The following is a 21,190-nucleotide window of genomic DNA, read 5'->3' as shown; positions in this document are numbered from 1 at the left end:
TAATGCTCACCAATTTAGTTGTGTTTGTTCCCAGACTTGTTTATACCAATTTATTGGTATGCTTGATACATCAATTATTTAATTTAATTCAGCCTCTTTTAAATTAGCAAATGCAAAATAGAGATTTTGTTGCTGTGAGTTTGAATGTTTTGGAAAGTCTCTGAAAGTGTGAATGAAGTAAAATGTTGAATTAGACATGCAACAGACAATGATAAAGGTTTAGATCAGAATTAAAAAACTTATAAATCCTGAAATACTCTGCATAAAGGCTACTTCACAAGTGCTTTGAAGTTTCTATACTCTGTTTCTTTGATAATGATAGAGAAGGAATCATGATTAACTTTTAGGCAGAAAGAAAATAGGGATCGGCAACTAGTAATTGGGCAAAAATTTAAAAAGGTCTTTGAGCTACAACCAAAGATTAGGCCAGTGCAAATTTAACAGCAAATGTGTGAAAGCTTAAATGTTGGAAAAACATCATAGTATCTATATATTTCATACTAAGAACATATTTTAGTCCAATTAACCTATTTAGACATTTATAAAGAGTCATTTTTCAAGAGTGAAATCTTGATTGGAGAAAATAAAATGTATGATTAGATTAAGCAGGTCTAAATTACAAATGATCATCTACCAAAAAACATGGCATACAAAGTATAACAGGAAATATCAAGAAGCCAAAATTCCAAAGAAAAATATCACATTCTTTGTAGCAATGCAACTGAACTGCCATTTCTTGTTTTTAGCAAATCAAAGGATCCCACCCTTTGAAAAACATAGATAAATTATCATTACCAGTTTACTACTGCTCACAAAAATCAGCATGGGAGGGTTCTAAACTACTTAACGAAAGCTTTTAATTTTTTTCCCATGGATTTATACATTAAACTTAACTGAAAAATATCCTATCTCAATTGTGATGAACCTAACAAAGAAGAAGTGACGGCCTTGTTTTCTCCAGTCTCTGCAGTTCTAGAATGTTTAGTGAAATGTCCCTGGAAAAAGATTTTAGTTATATTTGGGGGAAAAAATAGGACACATGAATATATTTGTTAAAGAATCATTTAAAGTTAGCAACTTCATTGATAATCTTTACAATGTAGCATTAGCATGGAATAAATTTCCCAGTACATTTATTACCATAACTTCAAAAAACTGGCCTGAACCTCTGTGCAGAAACCCTGAACTATGAGACAAAATGAAAAAACGTAATTTGTTAACTGACCTCATACCAAACAAATTGTTTATAGTCTGTCTTCACCTTAAGAATATAAGTTCCAAAAGACAGAACTTTTTATGTCTCACTCACTCTGTTGCCCAGATTAGTATTTGGTCCATTGTAGGTAGACAATAAATATTTGTAGAATAAATGACTAAACAGAATTGAGATTCCTGATTTCTGAGCTCCTTTCCACAATATTATCCTATGGGATTATTATTGTTTACCAGGAAGAGCATAGACTTTAGAATTGGAATAGAAACTCCTACTTTGCAACTTTCTTGCTCTGTGTTCTTGGTTAGCTTATTTTTACCTACGGTTCTCAGCTGTCTCATATATATAATACAAATCAGACCTTTTAGACTTGATCAAATTAACTGAGATAGTATATGTAACTTATCTGGTATATAGAAAGTTCTCAATAGATGGTATCAATGTGAATGATGTTGATAAGGACGAGGAGGATGATGGTGGAACTGGTGTAGGTGGTGTAGGATCTAAACATTCACTGAGTGCCTTTGGTGAACAGAGTATTTTCTAGTTTCCATGCTCAACGAAGGCAACACTCTCAGAGAGGAAATTGCTCAGCCCAGAAACAGTTCTTCAGTGGGTCACATTGCAGAAACACTGTTTTGGCTAGCCTAACAAAGAGGCCGTTATTCTCATCCCCAGACAATGCCAGAAGGTGCTGGGTGGTCTAGAATCAGGAGACAGATAATGTAATGACCCCATTCATCAAAAAGTCCAGCGTGCACACCAGCTGCCCGCCAGCTGGAAAATGAAGCTCTTCTTCATTCTGAGGATAATTTACTTCTGATGGGGAGACTCTGTGATACCCTTCACCTTAAGGGACCAACAGAATTCCAACAGTATCACGTAACATGGTACTAACCCAGTCAGAGACTCCAAAGGAGAGCAAAACAAAACAAACAAATGAAAGAACTAAGTCAGTCACCTTTCATGTTAGGAAGAAAGGTGCACTAATAAACAACGATTTTTCTTCTGTATTTTTTCCTCTATATTCGCCTTACAGACATTTCAGATTCTGTACTTGATCATACTTTTCTTTTGTCTTTGGCCATTAGGAAGGCTGATGTCAAATTTTGATCACCATGTAGTCATAGTGCAAGAAACTATGGTATGCATTTCTGTATGGAGTACTTCTACAACCTTTACTATTTTCTCCTCCAAACTTTAATACAGCCCAGGGTCCATAATTATTAACTTCATGTTTTTACTTTGGATATATTTTTGAGATTTTCCTCTATTCTCTACTGTGTGACTCATGAGTAGATGTCACAAAACATAATTAGATCATGATTTAAACACCTGATATGTGGTAAAGCCTATAGGTGCTTCTCTCAAGCTTAAAAAAATGACATAGTTCTTACTACAGTCAGCCTTCCATATGCATGGGTTCTGCAACTACAGACTCAACAAACCAAGGGTCAAAAATACTTTTTAAAAAATTCCAGAAAGTTCCAAAAAAGCAAAACTTGAACTTGCTGTGCACTATTTTCATAACATTTACATAGTATTAGGTACCATAAGTAATCTAGAGATGATTTAAAGTATACAGGAGGATGTGTGTAGGTTATATGCAAATACCACTCCATTTTATATAAGGGACATGAGCATTTATGGATTTTGTTGTCCACGGGGGTTCTGAAACCTATCCTCTGTGGACACCGAGGGACAACTGTATATCTTTTCTATAAGTTAAAAAAAAAATTGGTGTTCTAGGTTAGCTCAGTGCTTTGTGACCCCCTAGAGGGGTGGGATAGGGAGGGTGGGAGGGAGACGCAAGAGGGAGGAGATATGGGGATATATGTATACGTATAGCTGATTCACTTTGTTATACAGCAGAAACTAACACACCATTGTGAAGCAATTATACTCCAATAAAGATGTTAAAAAAAAAACTGGGGTTCTAAGCTACTTACCGAAGGCCACAAAGATGAGAATCAAATCTACTTGGCTTAAAAAGTGGTACATAGGATTGTACTCTATGTCATCGGTCACCCAGCAATCTTCCTACGATGTTAACACTCACATTTATTGAATGTTTTCTAAGTTCCAATCAATGACGATCATCTTGTAGGAAAATTGTCTCATGTAATCTTTCCAACAACCTTTTAAGTAGGTTCTATTCATTTACATATTCAGAATATGGTCCTGAGATTTAAAGCTATTAAGTAGTTTACTGAATTCTTATAGTTAGAAATTGAATCCAGGATTTGAATCAGGTTCTGTCTGAAATCAAAGTCCAAATTCTGAATGATGACATCAAAATTCCCCTATTTCTGCTTAAATGCCTTCTTCTTTGACCAGTGGGTAAAGCCCAGTATCCCTGTGCATAACCAGACCCCAGGTAAAATGCATCTGGAGCTCGTGAGCTTTATGAGCTAGCCAATGTTAGTTTGTTGATTTAAAAGGAAAACTTCAACTTCTTCTAAAAGAACATGTGCTAACTCACGCACTAAAAAGCACAAAGCAGTTCAGGAATTGGGTGTTGCAGTCCCCAGGGTGAAATAAAAACTACAATAGAACATGAAGAAGCAGTGTCATGGAAATAATGAAGGCATGGTTTTCTTGCGAGGAGGAAATTATTCCTGAGAGAGAAAGGAGGAGGTGGAAGGGTCAAAATTCCACTCTTGGAAAGCACCAGAGGATGGAAATGACCACAGGGGTGGGCGAGTTAAGTGCAAAAGATCCTGGGTTGAAATTGTGGAAGAAAACTCTGGACATGACTTTCAGGTTACATTAACTGTGTTTACTTCCAATTATTTTTCCCAGGGTAGTCTCCTTCCTGTTCATAATATTTTACTTTACTCATTAATCTAGAAAGAAAGAAAGACTCCCCACACCCCAACATGGAAATAACCATCTTAATTGGAAGAAATTCAATCTCCAGGAAAGGAATCATCTGTTTTAGTTACATTTTCCATAAAAAATTGGTTTATCTGACGGCTATTTTTGCCATAGCACAGTCAGGTTTATATATAAGCTCATAATAAGTCATTAAAGTATTATTATTTCCAATCCCTTCCTGTGGGATGTGTTTTCTAACCACCAGCCCACAAGAATGATGCTGTCCTGGGTGCCATCTGGACTTCTTTGTCTGTCTGCCACAGCTATCTTGGAGGACTTGTCACCGCCTCAAGAGTGTGTCCGGGCTTTACATCATTTCCATTCTTCTGTTTGATCCATGATAATGCCAAAAAACTCTGGCGGTGACCACAGCAAACAAGTTACTTAATCCCATTGTTCCTCCTTTCAACAGCAAGCATTCCATAAAACAAAATCAATGGTGCTTGCCACCTCCCTAAGTGAAAGAGTCACACTGAGACTAAAAGGGTTTCTCACCAAACTGGAAAGAGCTTTAAAGAAAACAGACTGTTATTTACTTGGAACACATTTTAAACTGAAGATTCTGAGACTGAGGTCATGGAATGAAGGAAGGAGGGTTTGCTTGCACAATGGTAGACTTGGCTGAACTACCCAGCGAGAGAAATGGGGCCATTTTGTGAGGTTAAAGTCCCAGTGTCAGGTAGACCAATGTGCCATATGTTCTAAGGTAATGATCAGGTTACAGATGGTGGAGTGGTGGGAGAATCAGGAAAGGGGATAGAGAGAAAGAGAGACAGAGAGAGACAGAGAGCAGCAGAAGAGCCCAGAGGAACTCAGAAGAGCTCAGTTTCCTGAGCAGTTAGAAAAGGAAGCCTATTATTTGTTTTTAGTGCCAGCTAGAACGCTATCTGCCAACCAGTCTATTACAATAACATCTGTGTATCCACTCAACAAACTGATTGTACCATCAGCACTTTTGAAGACTGGGCTGCCATCACTGTGCTCACCTTATTACCTTTTCACAAGCTGATCAGTGCGAAAACGTTAAGTTGCTAATATGTCTCACCTACGTACCTACTACAGATCAGCCATGTATCAGTGGAGAAGCCAAGGGAGCCATAGAAACATTTAGCATCAGTAGTCAGAATAAACTATGAGATAGGTATGGAGAAAGCAGGGCAAGCATTTATGACCAGTATTGGCAAGGCAAGAAGTAGGTTCAAAAAGAACTGCCATAACCCACCACTGACTGCTCTGGCCCCCTAGATAGCTGTTCATGAACTTGATGACTACTCACACACCTTTCCCTTCATTGTGCATAAGAATCATCTGAGGATCCTGTAGATTCTGATCCAGCAGGTCTGGGGTGAGGCCCGAGAAGCTACATTTCTACCAAGTGATGTCAGTGGTGCTGGCCCAGGGACCATACTTTGAAGCAATAAGGTGCCACAATACAGCAGAGTCCTGCTCACCTCTGTGTCAACCGCACTAAGTAAACATTTGTTTACTTAACTGAATTGTAACAGGGCAGTAATCTTTGTTCTTGATGATTTGTCACTTCAGGCAGGAAGCTGAAAATATGTAAACAGATCTTGGAGAAGAGGTTGGGTATAGCCTGGACAGATAAATCAGGCACAATGGACAGTTCCATTAGGACAGCCGGTACCAACAGCAATCATCCAGCTCTGGTTGAAGGAAAGTTCTGAGGTTATACCTGCATTTTCAGTGATCCTGTGAGCAGCTAGGTAGGCTTGTTACTGGCTCTTACATTTCTGTGGGTTAGCTTTTACTATCCACTTGACATAAGGAGAAGGCATAAAACTCTGTTCTTTCAGAAAAAGTACTTTCTGGGAGTAGAACAGGGATTTAGCCCAGAACTGCCTGGTACACTTAAACTGAAAAGACTAGTCCTTCACCAAGCTAGTAAGTGGACAGGCAATAAAAACTGGACCTAGGAACTCCCTTGGAGTCTTTTCATCCCTGAGAGAATTTTACTCTAATTCTTGCCATAGACGCAAAGAGAAGGGTCACGGAACTCTGTTCAAGGGTCAGGAAGAACTTTCTACAAGAGGCAATACCTATACTAAGCTCTGAAGGATAAGTAGGAATTAACTCAGGGGTGGAGGGTGGAGGGAGCATTCCCAGCTGACAGAACAGCATATACATGAGGGAATTTGGGATCTGAGAGTAACTCCGTGTGGCCACAGTGTAGATTATGGGATGGGGAGGAGGACAGGAGATGAGACTGAGAAGAAGACAGAGGACGGATTGTGAAGAAACGCACGTTTTCCTAAGACAGCATAAAGATCCCCTTTGCAATGCCCTCATTTTCCAGGTAGGTTGAGTTGCCAAGGTGTTTTTCCTCTGGGAGATCGCCTGGGGCCCGTTCCCCAACATTTGCTCTCCTGGACACCCCTGATAAGACCCCAGGCGAGACTCCCATGACATCTTCCCCACCTGCTGGCTTTCACAGCTTCCTTTCACAAGGAACGTAGGAAACGGAGACAAGTACAAACTGATATTTCTGTCCCAGGAAAGTGGACTTTGGAGATTAGAGATTTTAAGGCTACAGAATATCTCACACTTTATGAACTATAACTGACATTAAATTCTGAGCAGAGGTTGAAGCTGGGTTTCTCATACATGTGAGAAACACACACACACATAGGTATATATATGTATTCCTTACCACATAATCCAAGAATTCCTATTTAGTCTTGTTGATTTTATGTTGTTGTTGCTTTTTTCCCTTAACATACTCTGATCATAATTTGAAATAGTCACAACGTGACTGGTAACATGAAAATAGAGAATGTGACCTGAGTAATTTCAATGCAGAAAATGATGTGGTTTATTTTATTTGTATTTATCCAACCAAAACAAGAGAATCTCTTGTTATTTACATTAACCCTTTAGCATTGGCTCTGGAAGGTCTGTGAGGCCAGTGTAGTAAATGTTGCATGTGCATTTGAACAAACATTATATGTAACATGTGTTTTCATTCATGGGCTTGGTGCATTATTTCATCATGATGTATTCTTTGTGGTATTATTTTAGAAATTGATTATCCACAGATCACCAGAAGACCTCTTGTCCCGTCACTTTGGGGATAATGAACATTTTCCATATGTCTAAATCTGTCAGGCCATGTCTTCCTTAAGTGACAGTTACTAATTTATAAATCAAAGACATCATTCTTACCTTTTTTAATCAGTGACTGTTTTACTGCAGAAATACAGGAAGGGTCATTAGCTTGAACTATAAAACATCTCATCAAAGACCGTACGAGCAGAGGGGAATTTAACCTTTCTTGCTTTTGTAAAAGAGTTTTTAGAATCAAGAAATTCTGGGATATATTCCATTTTTGGAAACAATGGATAATACAGCCCAACATCAAATTCCCATTGAAATTCCCATTGTAAATAAAGGTGTCAAAATTAATCTAGCAAGAAGTTCTTTTGTGTTGTGATTCTTGGAACTTCTATAACTGAGGTCACATCTAACATTTAACCAGAGCTCTTGTTGGTCTATACAAGAACATCTTCAGCAAGATGTGGAAATAGTTTTATTCCATGGATGGGTTCTCAAGAAACATAAGTGATAGATGTGAAATATCCCCTTGAAAAGAGCGGAGGTGGGGACTTCCCTGGTGGTCCAGCGGTTAAGACTCTGTGCTCCCGATGCAGGAGGCACAGGTTCGATCCCTGGTCAGGGAACTAGATCCCTCACGCTGCAACTAAAGATCCTGCACCCAGCAACGAAGATCCCATGCTCAGCAAAATAAATAAAAGACCCAGCACAGCCAAATAAATAAATATTTAAAACAAACAAAAAGAGCAGGGTTGCTACCTGAGAGATGCTCAATTCTGTGGGACAATGTTACAAGCCTTTCTCTCGCTGTTGCATGAATCTGTTAAATAACAATTATTAAATACATATTCTGTGACGGGCACAGTGAAAAGCTTTGAAGGATGTTATTCTTAACCATACCCTCCAGGACCTCTAGGTAATGAAAAAATGTCCAGAGAGACGTTATCAACCATCGAGAATATCTGAGATTTCAGCATCTTCTTTTGAGGTACTTCAGGAAAGAATGCTGTCTCCTGAAATAGGCAGGTTAGGGATGAGCAGAGGGCAGCTCAGCACCTCAGAGAATTTAGAAAGAAGGAATCAGATAAAGCACATAGCAAAGCAAGAAGTTGGAAATGTGAGTTTGGGGTTAAATCTAAAATGAATACAATTGTTGGTGTTCCAGGAAAATGGTTTCTGAATGGTTAGTTTATTCAGTATTACTCAGAGGAAATTAAAGATGCCTAAAAATAGAACAATCAAATAAAAGGTTGTTTTTCTCTAATAAGATAATGTGCTTTTAATTTTAAGATAGTTTTATTCAGCCATCTTTGTTTTATTAAGATTTTTATTAGCACCAAATTGAATAATTTATAGTGTGTTAAGCACTAACTATTATATTCATTTAAAATTGGGGAAAAGTCATGGTTTCTGAAAAATAGAAACTTTGTAGGTTTAAGACAATCTGGTTCTTTGTCTTTAGTATTTTTTCTGGTTTAAAAACATCTTTTTGGGCTTCCCTGGTGGCACAGTGGTTGAGAGTCCGCCTGCCGCAGGGGACACGGGTTCGTGCCCCGGTCCGGGAAGATCCCACATGCCGCTCCGCGGCTGGGCCCGTGAGCCATGGCCACTGAGCCTGCGCGTCCAGAGCCTGTGCTCCGCAAGGGGATAGTCCACGACAGTGAGAGGCCCGCGTACCGAAAAAAAATAAATAAATAAAATAAAAACATCTTTTTTTGTTGGGGGGGTAGATGAAAATGGAATGGTGTTATCAGATCCAATTTTTGCTCAGGAAGAAATCTGCTTTCATGACTTCATTAAGTTACATCTAAAAGAAAATGCTTAATCATTGTTGAGTCCCTCTACTGAATATGCAAAGTTGAGGAGATGCGTGGGACGCTGGTTACAAGATATCTTTTTAAGGTTGGTAATACCCAGAAATCCCTTCAAACCAGTATTTATGGAGCGAAGTGGTGGGTGGTTGGAATCTTGCTTATTAGGGCTTTAATCCTCTTTTTCTTCTATCTCACATACCATTGTGCGACTTTCCTTGGAATTGTTTATAGTATTTGGTAACTTCAAAGCTGATAGAATGGAATGAGGGATGAGATATTTACTTGTGAGTAGTTGAATGATACAGAATTATTCTAAGAACATTTACTCTTTTATTATGTTTTTATTTTTTTGGCCTGTGGGATCTTAGTTTCCCCGACCAGGGATCGAACCCGTGCCCTCTGCAGTGGAAGTGCAGAGTCCTAACCACTGGACAGCCAGGGAATTTCCACATTTATTCCTTTAGGTGATGGAAAAATGACAACTAAAAGCACTTAATAGACTGTTTATATATTGATGACACCAGCCACACACAGCCCTCTCCTGACAAGTAGTACCAGGGGAAGAGAGTCTCTAGAAAAAGGATCAGATGTCCTATGTGATTCAAGAGAGAGGATTAGGATCAATGAATGAATGCTAAGTGAAGAAAAGTTTAGTCTAGATTACAAGAGCCATTTTGCATTGTTAATCTCTGAGCAGCAATGGCGTGGGGCATCGTGAAGGTCGTGATCTTACTACCTTCGGAACATCTACCTGCTACTGACTTCTTAGTGGGGCCATTTCTAAAAAGAATCAAACCCAGAAAGGGTTACTAGTTTAGATGGTCTTTCAGGTTTCTTTGAATCAGTTCTAAGTCATGATTTGGTGTTTGCCTCCCCCCAGTCATTCCTGTCCCAAGTTTCTGCTTCACTTTCCAGGGTAGCAGATAAATTAAGGTTCCCAGGTCTCCCAAGATTCTCGCTGGAGGGTTAATTTGAGATGCACAGAAAAGTTTTCTCATTCTTCAGCTTCCCTCAACTCCTGAAACCTGAGGATCCAAGTATCTCACTGATGTAATAGCAAAAGTTGGGGAAGGGAGCAGAAGCCTGACCTCCGGTATGGCTACCATGCTGGCCAGCCATCTGTGGGAGCTTTCAGAAGCCCTCATTCTGCTGAAATTCAGTTGCCTTTCATCAGAAATAAGAAACTTGGATCAGATGACTCCAAAAGCCCACTCTAGTTGCTAAATGCTTTAATCCAGGCAGCTGAGGCACAGAGAGGTCAACCACTCGGTCCAAGCACACAGAGCAAGGGAATGATCTAAAGACTCGGACACAAGTCCAAGGTTATCTTAATACTGAAGCCCTTTTAGAGATCTTTAAACAGCAATGAACATTTGTGCCTTCATGAGCTCTCCCAGTGTGGGAGAGCCCCAAACTTACAGAGCTCTCCCAGTGTGGGAGAGCCCCAAATTTACAGAGTGTCAGATCAGTAAATCCCTCTAAGGATGTGGTTAACATCTTCTGCATTTGGCGGGGTTTGACTATTTCTCCCAAGTCACTAGTACCGCAAATTTGTTATTCCCAGATTCTCTCTGGTTCCTACACTGGCGCATGTGATTTTTAGTTACCCAGCATTGACGATAGCAATGACAGTGAATGCCAGTGTGATGTGAAAAATACAGAAAGAGGGAGCAAAAGCAAGTTCAATGAACAACAGTAGAACCTGACATCACACTTTTTAACAGCTCCATTTCCTTTTATTTATTTATTTAGAGTCAGAAAATGACTTCCTAGGAACATTCACCACATCTACATCAATTGTCTCCCTCAGAGTCCTGTTTTAGAGAAAAAAACACAACACTCCCAGTGGGATCCCTGGCTGATGTTTCCAGTCGGCTAGCTCAGCTCTCATTCCGTCATGGCACTGGAAATGAAATCAGAATACAGAGAGGGGGCTAGCTGTGTTCCAGTGCTGGCACAATATCTGGGTGTACTGGGAAAAGTAAAGGCAAAACCCACTTCACAATCTCAGCCTTACCCCTACTTCGTGATGCCACTTTGGGAAAATGCCTTATCCTCTCTAAGGCAGTGAATTGGCTATAGAATGGGAAGGTGAACACTCACTCAAGATTGTTCTAGGGATTAGCAACCATATATAACTGGCCTGGTAGATCAAATAAACCATGCTTACAAATCAGGAGAGTCAGGACTTGCACACAAGTTTGATATTTAACATCTATCTGATGGGTCTGGAAACATGACCAAGCTAATGAGTTGAAGGAATCCAAAAGAATAATCTACCGTGGAGAATGTACGACTCTGGTCAAAGGTAGCCGTGCATGTGAAAATCTTCTAGTCCAGGCTGTGCAAGGTTACTTGAGTTATTGTACCTCTGAGTCTGCGGGGGGGCTCCTGAGGGTGGCTCAGAATAAGGAACTGGGTGGCACACAGGACAAATTTATGGAAACTTGAGGCAAATCTGTGTTTCTTCTTCCACCTTTCCAAGGGCTAGCAGTCAAGAAGTTAGTCCTACTGAGGGAGGGGGAAATTCAAACAGTTTGGGGCTGGGGGGGCAGGTGGATTCCTGAGTGGGTGTACGCGTCTTGAAGGAGAGTGCTCTCAGTGAGAGCATCGGGATAAGCAGGATTAATCCTCACCAATGTGGCCCTGCACTGACAAGGAAGCTTGGGAAAGGTCCCTTGTCTAGGGAGTACATGACAGAGAAGAAGGATCCATCCACACATCCACTGGCCTTTTGTCAGGGGCATGGTACCCACTGGTGAACAACTCACGGAAGCCTTGAACAGAGGTGGAACCAGAACCATTAGCAAACTCAAGACTAGTTTTGGGCTTCTTTGGCCATTGTTGTTTGCATTTAGGGCAGATGTGTCTTATACTTAAAACCTTCCCTGGAGATGCAGGGGACTACTCACATATTTACACTCTACTTTTCTATTGCCAAGGAAAAAAAGGAAAGAAAGTACTAAAACTGCGAAGTTTGTTTATTAAGAAAGTCTGGACATTCAGATGTTGTCAAATACCTGGCCATTCCACAACCCCCGAGAAAGGATGGCTCGATCACTTATCTGCTCAGTGTGCTTGGGGAAATGACACCCCTGAGTTCTCTCTCTCATTTGCTAAAAACAAAATACAAATGCTATGTGAAGTCTTCTCTTAGCATGTTTCTGGCTTCTCTGGGGCTTCATCCTGTGTATCCATTATCCTGTGCTCAATTTCTCTCCTGGATTGCATGTATGGACTTGAAGATTCAAAGTACAGAACTACACTGGCTTTTAGTGAATTTTGATACTTTAAAAGCTAGGGAGGCTCGTCAAGTGGAAAATATGACCGTGTGGATGATGTATTATGAAACCAAGTCCCCCCTCTGCCTTTCCATTGGTCTCCCCTAGGGGCAGTTTCCTTTAATTTGGGGACATTGGGACTCCTGGGCTGAAGGGGAGACAATCACAATGTTGTAACATCCTCGGGAAAATGTCACTGAAATGGGTCAGCCTTTCTATTTCAGAGCTGCACTCATCTGAAAACATTAAAGAATCCTAAAAATAAGTACACGGTGTGCTCTCAGACTCTCAAGCCAAGCCAGTATGTCTTTGAGAAGGCCCTTGGATACAAAGGATTGACCTGTAGACTAACAGCCTGCTATGCCTTTCCCAGGGAGTCGTGTGGTCATTTGGGGAGGACTCCGCATCCCTCACTGCCCCAAATCTCTCCTTCAACAGGGCAGAAATGATTTGGACAATACTAACCTCTTGGGGGTGGGGTGGGACCAGCAGGGGTAGTGGGGGTGGGACTTCATGAATCCAACTTTCATGCACTGCAGACAGAGTCAGCCTGGCTGGGAATATGTGCTAAACTTGTGCTCCAGTTCTAAACACTGAATTTCCACATTTACCCTGGAAAAATAAACACATTTCAACATCAGCTTCACCCCTGTGCCTCATTTTGTTCTTTGTTCCTATGTTAAGATATCCTACTCTCTCCCCTGGTGTCTATAAATTTAGGAATAGAAATACTTCAGAACTGCCTAAGAGAGAGAGAGAGAGAAAAAAGTGGCTCTGAAGCCAGGCAAATTTGGTGATGATTGTCAGTTTTGCCACTAATGAGCTGGGTAAACTATGCTACATTTCACCTTTCCTCTTTAAGTCTTCATTTCTCCATCCATGCAAAGTAGAAATCATAGATAACTGGGAAATTTGCTGTGAGGATTGGGACGCTGAGCCTAATTCTCCTAGAAGAGTGCTTGCTGCAAGGCAGGTCCTATTTGAATACTGGCCGTGACTCCGATTACTGTTGTTACTACTATTACGATTGCTCTTGCTTGGTTCAATAGCCTTTCATTAAATGTGCCAGATCTGGGGCCATGAGATGATCTTTTGCCTGATCTCACATCTGGATTTTTGAGGGTTTTCTCCTAACTCACAGTCCCTACACCCGAAGGCCGATTTGTTTTCCTAGATTTTTGTTTCACCTGCCCAGCCCAAACTCCCAGCTCTGGGTTAATGCTCTTCACCTTGTGTGTTAGAATCATTCATGTGTCTGTCTGCTCTAAATAGTGAGCTCCTTGAGGACAGGGTGCAGGTCTGATTCATGTCCTGCTTGTTCTTCAGGCCGAGCACAGGCGAGGCATGTTTGATGTTCTCAGTTCTGTTTGCTGAATTCTTTGGGACACCATGTTTATGCTGGCTGGTGGCACTTACTCCATGGCTTTGTAGCTGGATTTGGCTTTCCGGTCCTCCCAGCACCTCATTTCAGTGGAGGACAGGGTTCCAAGAGGCAACCCTCCCTCTCTGCCCTGATGCTTCCCTGCTGGCCAGGGTCCTGCTATGAGATTTTCTTCCCAGTGGTCAGTTAATAATTCAGGCATGTATTGCTTACGGGAACACAATGAAACTTGACCTGAAAAAGCCTGTAGTGATTACTACAATCATAATAATTTATACGGTAAAGAACTTGGAAAGGAAGGAAGGGGGATGAACAAGAAGGCTAGGAGGCAAAGAGGAAGGAAGAAAGTGAGACAGGGAATTGTTTTAATATTCTGTTTTGTGATGAGCCCTGGGCAAGATATTTTGACAAAAGCCTTGAGGAATAGTTTTTCATTTCTGTTTTCATACTGAAAAGACTACAACTTAAATAGGATAAATAACTCCCCAAATTATATGTGTAATAAGAAGAAGCTTAACCATTGGAAATGTTAAACTAGATCTCAGAGTTTTTTGTGTTTTTTTAAATTTTTTTTAAATTTAATTTTATTTATTTTTTTATACAGCATGTTCTTATTAGTTATCCATTTTATACATATTAGTGTATACATGTCAATCCCAATCTCCCAATTCATCACACCAACCCCAGCCCCCCACAGCTTTCCCCCCTTGGTGTCCATACGTTTGTTCTCTACATCTATGTCCTCAGAGTTCTAAATATAAGAGAAAACTAATAAACAAACAACCACCAACCAAACCAAAAGACCTCCAAACCCTGCGTTGCTAAACCCACTCCCACTTTAGCATGTAGATTTCAACTCTAGAAAAAGCTTCCGTTATATTTTTTAAGGGAAGATGCTAAAGGTTACTTACAGAACTGGTTGTAAGCCCAGTGATGAGCAGAGGTACTTTCCCAAGTAAATATATGACTGTAGACAAACCCCAGGTTCTATTTTCTCCCTTTCTTTGGATGTCTTAAGAATTCTCTGACTCCCGGAGGGGTATAGCCTGTTTGCTTCCTGCTGAACTCACTGAGAGCTGCTCCTCTGCATGTATGGGCACAGGTTTACATTTTTCAGGGACAGCTGAAATCCATAGAAACACACATCTTTTCACATTTGGAAGTGAAAAAAAAGACTTTGCTTCCTCAGCAGCAAATACGATGTCATGACATACGTATAAATCAAGGATCACTGCAATTCTTTAATTATAAAACTTGCCAAGGTTCCAATGTTTCACTATTTTTGAAGCAACGACTAACCTCTGATTGTAAACAGAATGCAAAAATCCAGAATTTTCCTCTAAATATGCTCCTCTAAGTTTTCCTCTAAATAATTACAAGGTCAATAATTACTTTGTGCATGAATGAACCCCATGATTCAGAGTTGCTTGGAATTACCCTGGCCTGGTCAGTCTCGCTAATTATTCTCAGATAATAACTCAGTGTAACTGCACTAGTTCAGAAAATACTAGCCAGAAGACCATAATAACTTCAACTCATTTTGTCTTGCAGTCTTCTGTTCTCTGAAAGATCACAGATTCTCCGAATCACCAGAGAATATGGAAAAGGCAAGGTTTATGTACATAGATTGGCCCATAAAGATTGGAAATTTGGACAGTGGTATGCTTGTAAATGTTTAACACCTGGCTTTCTAAAAAAAAATTATCTAATTTTGTTGCTATAAAGTATATAGTACTGGGGGCTTCCCTGGTGGCGCAGTGGTTGAGAGACCGCCTGCCGATGCAGGGGACACGGGTTCATGCCCTGGTCCAGGAAGATCCCACATGCCGCGGAGCGGCTGGGCCCGTGGGCCATGGCCGCTGAGCCTGCGCATCCGGAGCCTGTGCTCCACAATGGGAGAGGCCACAGCAGTGAGAGGCCCGCGTACCGCAAAAAAAAAAAAAAAAAAAAAAAAGTATATAGTACTTTATAAAAAAAGTATATAGTATTTAAAAAAGTATATAGTACATAATTTATGATTACTAATGAAATATACAATACTTTTTACTATAAATTCTGTGATAGCATCTTACAGAGTGTTTTGTTGACTTTCGCCAAACTCCTGTATCCATAGACAAAATGTGGTTTTAATTGACAGCCAAGTATAGTTCCAGCATGAATGTTAGTTGATATTTTAATTTATCTTAACAAATAAATCAAAGTGAAACAACAAAGAAGTATGTCTGAACTTCACTCATTTGTCAATGATGTGAGCAACTTCTTTGCTGAATTGGATAATTGTTTTCAAATGCTGGAAGAATGTTTACTCATAACACACAACGTTTATTCACAATGTTTCAGCTATAGGCATCACGCTCATTTAAATTTAATCTGCATTAACTTTTTCTCCGTAATTTTCCTAAATCTAGATAAACAACAGAACAATAAATCAAAACTTGTATTACAGTAATTGTCAAATTCCATGATGTAAATATACATTCCAGAGCTGATTTCAATCTACCAATGTGACATCACTGAATGTTGAGCTGCAAAAAGATTTTCTACAGAACACCATCATATGGTATTTCCAGCATACCGTTATAATAGATGTAAATAACCTCAAGAGCATAGATAATGGGTAAAATGTAGTAAAATAATTAGGAAGTGATGAGTTTTGCATATTCATAACCTTTGTTTTAAATATAATTTTATTGTAAATTCATATAATTTAACATTTAAAAATTACTATGGTTAACAACCGTCTTGCAAAAATTCTGAACATTTAACAATGGCAAAATGGTGTAAAGCAGTTTCAGCACACCACTGAATTTGTGGTTGAGGGGAAAATATAATTGATAATCTAGTGTATTTCAAAGCATTGATTTCAAACTTGACTCTGTTTTCTAACTCCAGTGTTTGTTTTAAACAAAAACAAGCATTTCTAAACAGGGATTCTGTCACAGAGATTAAAGGTGCTCCACTCCTCAACCAAGTTTGATAGAAACACTGGGCTACTCAAAATTGACAAACATGGAAATGCAAATATTACGCAAATACAAAAACTCTGAGCTTTGCTGATGAGATAAAAGAAATAAGTATGAATATCGAAAAATTCATTCAAGCAAACAGCCAATACACGTTTTCCTTATTCAAACTAATAATTTCCTGACTGCTGCATCAGACTGTATCAGTTAATTAGATTCTGGGAAGACATTTTATTAGGACCATGAGTTTAGGGTATGGATAAGCTTTTTGTTTGTTTGTTTGTTTTTAATTTTTCTGATTGCTACACTTTAAAATTGTGTTTAAAGATATATTTTTTACACCTTTATACACTTTACTATAAATATTTGGTTTCTAAATCCAATACAGATTCAGCCTTAGTAAGTAAACAAATAAAAAAGGTGCTAAAATTTAAAAAGCATATGAAAAGTATCAGAAATTTCATTGACTTTAATTCAACATGGATCCTATACATTTGATTACTTTTTTAAAACCTCTTCCTAGGGGAGTGTTGAGCTTATTGAAAGAGAGAGATACTTATAAAAAATTACCAGTCTCCAATATATTGTTGAGTATCTGCCCCAAACAAGAAATTCCTCTTTAATTTTTTCTTTCAGAAACTTACCATCCCACATATATTAAAAGGATAAAAAAAAATACTATGAAAAACTTTATCCCAATAAATTCAACAAATTAGATGAAATGGACAAATTTCTGAAAAAATACAATTTACCAGAAGAATTCCAGAAGAAATGGGTAACTTGAATAGCCCTGTATTCATTAGAAGAATTAATTTATAGTGGAAAAACATCCCCACAAAATTCCCTCCAGCGTCATATAGTTTCACTGGAGAATTCTACCAAACTTTTAGGAAAAAATGAATAGTAATTCTATCAAAAAAAAATTCATGAAAATTGAAGAAAGGAGAATAATTTCCAACTCATTCTAAGAGGCTAGCCTTACTCAGATACCAAAACCAGGTAAAGACATTACAAGGGAAGACTACGACAGACCAACATCTCTCGTAAACACTGATGCAGAATTCTTTTTTTTTTTTTTTTTTGTGCAGTACGCAGGCCTCTCACTGTTGTGGCCTCTCCCATTGCCGAGCAACAGGCTCCGGACGCGCAGGCTCAGCGGCCATGGCTCACGGGCGCAGCCGTTCCGCGGCATGTGGGATCCTCCCGGACCGGGACACGAACCAGTGTCCCCTGCATCGGCAGGCGGACTCTCAACCACTGCACCACCAGGGAAGCCCTGACGCAGAATTCTTAACAAGATTTTAGCTGATTAAATGCAGCACATTTGAACTATATCAGAAATGCCATGTTGCTTCAACATTTGAAAATCAGTGTAACTCACCATCTTAGTCAGTTTGGTCTGCTATAGCAAAACACCACAGACTGGATGGTTTAAACAATATAAATTCATTTCTCACAGTTCTGGGCTCTGGAATGTCTAAGCTCAAGGTGCCAGCAGATCCAGTGTCTGTTGAGAGCCCTCTCCCTTGTTTGCAGATCTTCTCGTTGTATCCTCAATGATGTATTTTCAACATGCATTGTCATATTTCCTGGTTGTACTTCATGGTGGAGAGCAGAGACAGAAGAAGCAAGCTCTCTGAGGTCTCTTTCATAAGGGCACTAATCCCATTCATGAGGGCTCCACCCTTGTGCCTTCTAGAAGGCCCCACCTCCTAACACCATAACCCTGAGAATTAGAATTTCAACATATGACATTTGGGGGACACATTCAGTCCATAGCCCTCACCTTATTAACAGAATAAAAAAATTTTCATATCTTAGTAGATATAGAAGAAGCATTTGACAAAATCCAACATCCATTCCTGATAAAAACTGAGCAAAGTTGCTAATAAAACAGTAAATAAGGCCCAACACAAATTTGATTTCCAAGGAGGTCTTCCTCACTGACAGAAAGGAAATTTTATCTCTTGCCTTTGGATTTCTCTTTCTACTTTTCATTCCTCACTTGTATATTAAGTTGTGGGTTTTATATATATAATTTCAGTTATTCTACCTGGCAAAATGTATTGCTTGGGGATTTAGGAGATTAGGCTCTACCCCATACCATAAATGCAACTCAAATTGGTCACTCTGAACCTATTTCTCCATTTGTGAATTGGAAGTTTGAATGTGATCCATTTGAACAAATTCATGTAAAGCTGTGTCTTTCATTGTAAAGCATGATGTTTGCTGACACTCAGCGTGTCACTTGCTTCTATAAGGACTCTGCTTCCTCTTCTTTGTAGCCCCAAGTGCAGGCCTAGCCCGGAAGAATTGGACTCAGAAGTGCCTGCAGTGGAGCTGATGGTGCTGTGGTGACACGCTCCACCGCCAGGCACCAAGTGAAAGGGAACTCAATGCTTTCTGTAATCACCACCATCAACAGAGACCATCCAGGAACTGAACAGTTGAAGCCCTCTGGGCCTTGGCACAATTTGTAGCCCATATTAATTAGTTAATGTTCACAGAGCACTCTGAAGATGGAAACGCTGTGGGAATGCAAAGCCCATTAATGAAGATCATTATATAAATTTGAGCTCCAAATTCAGCAATCATAATTGGACAGGGCAACCCAGTTGCTGATTCCCAGCAGGGCAGTGTCTGGGATCTGGAAAGCCCAGTGAAAGGTGTAAAGGGCAGCGCTGCCCAGGGGCTCTGAGGCATAAGGGGTGAGGAAGTAGGTGGACAAGGTCCTCCTAAGCCACCCTGCTGGAAATGGCCCAGTAACGCTGCCTGTCTGCAAGTTGGGTCATTCAGTTTCCACTGAGGAAGCCCTATTCCAATCCATAGCTAGTAGAACTCAAAGCCCTCCTCCTTCCATGATGTCACAAGGCTTGAGGGTAATATCCTGGTGGGTCCAAACCCCAGCTCTGGTACTTTATAGAGTGTGACTTGGGGAAAGTCGCGTCACTGGTATAAGCCCCAGGATCCTCATGTTTAAAGCAAGTAAAAATCGAAGGTGATGTTATCAGACATTCAGAGTTATGACTGTAAAATATCTAGTAAGAAACTAACTCAGCTTGGGTGCTCAGTAACTAGTAACTCTTGCTATGTTGTTACCAATTATGCCCATGGTACCAGAAAATCAATCCTTTGACCCTAACATCCACCGATGAGGACTTTAGTGGTATTTGCTAGTTATGCTGTTTTTTAGGACAGTCTCCTCTTTTGCCTCTGGGGATCCCCTTTCCTCGTTCCTCCACCTCTTGTCTTTATTAGACGAAGGAAAACAGCCTTTGGGGTAATGTTTTCTTTTATTGCTGTTCTCAGGGTCTCAATGGCTCATGGTCAACAACATATTTAGTCAGTGCAATATATATGGATACCTCATTTTAGAAGAAACTTGTCATCCTTGAGTGCTTTGAACACATCAGTGCGATCAAAGGGCTGCTAGACCCTGGCACAGCCTCTAGGCCTCAGGCAAGGCAGTTAAAGGCACAGGCTCTAAAGGCCTCCCACTGGGTCTCTTCTTGATGCTAGGGAATCGTGGTCAGGGCGCCCTTCATCAGCATGTGCCAATAAACTTCGCAAGCAGCAAGCTGAAGCTGTGGACTGCGTGCCCCTTCCACGTGTGGTCCGCAAGACCCCCTCCTTTGGTGGTCTCACTGGAGCCCTGCAACCCTTCCCCGCCAAGGTCCACTTGAGAAAGCTCGGGGATTAAGTCCTCTGTTGGCACAGCAGGGGAAAGCCCTTTGAGGATGCAAAGGGCATGAGTCATTCATAATCATCCTGATTCATAAGCCAACTTCAGAGACCAGGTTCTCTTTAATACTCATTATCCCTTCAATAGACTGAGTTGGACCAATAGTTCATTTGCAAATTGCAGGACTCAGTAAGGCAAGACTGTATAAGCAGGGTAATGAATAATTTTTAAAGGGAAGTTGAGTCTATTCAATTTTCCAAATGTATTGTACATAGGAGACAATCTTTTTAATTCTCTCTACCCTCAGGGCTCAAGAGAGTTCACTACCAGCTCTGCTTCCACTGTGCTCACCTCACCCTCTCTGTGGGGCTTGCAGGTGTTGGTCATATCCAGCTTATACTGCCAGCTTGCCATGGTCAGAGGGTATCGCTCAAAGAGGGCCCTCAACAGACACTTGCCTATTATAAGACGCTTCACCCTGTGTGCTCTCGCTCTGTGCCTTTGAACCAGGCCTCTCCACTCAGCTGGAAGCCAATGACAATGAGACCTAAAAACCATTCACAGTAATTTCTTGATCCCACTGACTTCGCCCGCCCCCTCTCCCTCTCTCCTTGCTCTGATGTTTATTTCCCCACCTCCTGGCCTTCTTGCCTTTGCTGTACAAAGACTGCAGTGTCTTACGGGTTGAATTGTGTCCCCTTAAAAAGATATGTTGAAGTCTTAACTCCCAGTACCTCAGAATGTAACTTTATTTGGAAATTGGGTTGTTGCAATATGTAGTTTGTTAACATTAAACCACGCTGAAGTAGGAAGTGTTCCTAGTCTAATAATATCGAATAAAGGACTGGCGTCCTTATCAGAAAACATTCATGTGAAGATACAGAGACACAGAAGGAACATCTCATGAAGA

The sequence above is a fragment of the Monodon monoceros genome, unplaced genomic scaffold (genome assembly GCF_005190385.1).
Source record: "Monodon monoceros isolate NGI ecotype Baffin Bay Population unplaced genomic scaffold, NGI_Narwhal_1 Super_Scaffold_19, whole genome shotgun sequence".
NCBI classification, from domain to species: domain Eukaryota; kingdom Metazoa; phylum Chordata; class Mammalia; order Artiodactyla; family Monodontidae; genus Monodon; species Monodon monoceros.
This window is presented reverse-complemented; position numbering follows the sequence as displayed.